This window comes from Condylura cristata, unplaced genomic scaffold (genome assembly GCF_000260355.1).
Source record: "Condylura cristata isolate star-nosed mole 26May11 unplaced genomic scaffold, ConCri1.0 scaffold00022, whole genome shotgun sequence".
NCBI lineage: Eukaryota > Metazoa > Chordata > Mammalia > Eulipotyphla > Talpidae > Condylura > Condylura cristata.
The window spans coordinates 18,486,311-18,489,255 of record NW_004567123.1 but is presented as its reverse complement, the minus strand read 5'-3'; the positions used below and the strand labels follow the sequence as shown (position 1 = coordinate 18,489,255).

At 39.2% G+C, this 2,945-nt stretch overlaps 1 pseudogene; it reads left to right on the top strand.

Annotated features, from left to right (window-relative positions):
• Positions 1–252: 252 nt before the first annotated feature.
• Positions 253–634, top strand: LOC105853938 (annotated as a pseudogene).
• The last annotated feature ends 2,311 nt before the right edge of the window (positions 635–2,945 follow it).

Sequence of the window (2,945 nt, the reverse complement as noted above, 5' to 3'; positions counted from 1 at the left end):
AGCAGGCGAGACCGAAGAGGTCTGCTGCATCATGTGGATCACCTCTGGGGCCAGGGATTGAACTAGCACTAAAGGGCTTGGCCAGCTTGCAGTGCTGCACTCCAACCTGCTGCGCCACCAGGGAAGGTCCAAATAAATAAGTCTTAAAAAAAAAAATAAAGTCGGTTTCTGGCCATTCATACTCCGCTCGGGTAGTTCTCGCCAGTCCAGTTTTGCGCATTATCAGTTGAAAAGTGTGACGGCACTGCTAGCATGAAGCTCGTGCGATTTTTGATGAAACTGAGTCATGAAACTGTAACCATCAAATTAAAGGATGGAACACAGGTCCATGGAACAGTCACAGGTGCCGATGTCAGCATGAATACACACTTTAAAGCTGTGAAAATGACCCTGAAGAACAGAGAACTTGGACAGCTGGAACCACTAAGTATTCGAGGAAATAACATTCGATTATTTTATTCTGCCAGACAGCTTATCTCTGGATACATTACTTGTGGATGTTGAACCAAAGGTGAAATCTAAAAAAAGGGAAGCTGTTGCAGGAAGAGGCCGAGGAAGAGGACGTGGTCGGGGCAGAGGAAGAGAGGGTCCTAGGCAATATCACTCAAGATCACTGTTTCAAAGTGATACGTGATTTGCAATTATTTTTTGTACAGGTTTTGTTTGTTTATGTCAGTTTTTAATAAACAAATGTAGGGCACAGTTGTCTATTGACTATATCAAATTAAATTTTAATAGTGCATTTTTATATTACTGGTATTAATACAGTAAGAGTTGAGCATTACTATTAGGCAGCCCTAGAATAACTTCATTCATCTATCAGGCTTTAAATTTTTTGGGCTAAAAATTTTTCTGTATTAACATATGTAGAGAATATATACCTTTTTACTAAATGTGTGTTAAATATGTATTTTGTTTAGATTCAATTCTGTGGAACCTGCCTACAAGTGAAGTAGCTATGTTTGATACTTCAGAAACTAAAGTCCTATGGAATGGGGTCTAAATTGATTGTTCTTTCCAGAGTTTTGTGGTGACTTGGATACCTAGTAAAAGGTTATTTTCATCTTTTAATTCAGGAGTCACTGGTTTTGTGGTCATTGTAATGTATTTTTTGTTTTGTTCATTTTTAAAAATAGGTTATCAATAAAACAGTTTTATATTACCCTGAGTTGAAACTGCAGAAATTCACTAGATAATTCACTAGATCATCCCCCATAAGCAATGTTGAAGCCTGTCAGTATGCAAGTACCTCTTAGTGGTTTCTTTATTGAGTACTTTTGTTGTTGTTGTGTAATAGTTTATTTTTACATTATTTTGTGCTTTTTCCCACCTCAGTTGTAATCCTCGTGGGCTTCCCATCACCAAGTCACCCATGTGCCATCACCATAGTCCAGTGTACTTCCCTCCCTATCAGCTTCTTTTACAAGGAGCCCTTTATAAAAGCAAAAGGAGGCCCTCCCTGGTGGCGCAGCGGGTTAAAGCACTGCACTAAGAAGCTTAAGCCACTTCAGCATGAGTTTGATCCCCGCCTGCCCGGGAGGTGACCACATGGCGTGGCAGACCTCTCCTGACCCGCCCGCTGCTCCCCTCAGCAGTGTACTTCGTTGATCTGCCTGTTCTGCTCCCACTCTGTCTCTGGTGGATCCTCTCACCCTCCACATCTCTGGCCGGTACCCCATTTCTGTATGAATCAAATAAATAAATCTTAAAAAAAAAGCAAAAGGAGAAAAAAAACTTCATGTGAAAGCAAATGAAGGATTCATTCCAATTTTTAGTACAGACTTTTAGCTTTCAGGATGGGGGAAAGGCTAAATCTGTATCTTCGTTTCATCATGCAATATGCAGTTTGTTTTTTAAATAAGGAATTTTTCTGCAGATTGTTATATAAAAGATTTAAAACCTATGAGAGCTCCATAAATGGAGGAATAGCAAAAAGAAAGTCACTTCCTATAGATGTCTCCCCTGAAGAAATATGTTATAACACTGAACCCCAAAAGTAATCTGTGGTTAATTTGTGGCACTTAGCACTTTTACTTTGCCCCTTTATACAAACCTATGTTATTTCATCCCCATACTAAATACAGAGTAGTGGTTCTTAAAGGGGGGGATCCACTCATCCAAGTTATTTTTAAATGAGAGATCACAATTATTTCTACCTTAATCAGATTGTAAGAATATAAAAAAAAAGCGTTATCTCTTCTTAAAGATGGTTTATTTGGTGCCTATTATAAAATGACTTATGATATAGTATCAAAACTTCACTTCTGAAAAAAATAATTAAATTTTATCATGACCAAGTAACTTGTATGGATTTTAACTAAGCCACAGGGGACCTACCTGGTGGTGCCAAGGGTTTAAGTTTCAGCACTATCAAGCTATTGGCAGCCACTGCAGCATGATTTTGATCCCACTGTCTCACCTACTACTCCTCTCAGCAGTGTATTTCAATAAAGCTACCTGTTCTGTTCCCCACTCTGTCTCTGGTGAATCCTCTCAACCCCCAATCACACACCTTTGGCTCACATCCCAGTTCTTGTATGTATAAATGAATCTTTTTAAAAAAATAACTAAGCTAGAGCTAATGCTCTAAATTCAAATTTGGAATCAATCTCCCCACTTCCATTCAATGTGTGGAGATAGTTAATACCAGATATACTGAATCAGAAATTCTAGCGGTGGCTGTTGAAACAAAACTTCCAGGTAATTCTGATACACACACGTTTGAGAACAAGTGCTTTACATAATATCTCTGCACTCTTTCCAAGGCTCTATCAAGCCTAGTTCCTTCCATCTTTTTATGTAGTCATAATTATCAACAATCATAAGACCTCTTTTGGGCCTCCTTGTTGGCATAAGGGGTTAAGTCGCAGCACTATCAAGCTATCAACAGCCACTGCAGCATGAATTGGATGCTCAACCAGGGAGCTGACCCACATGGGATAGCA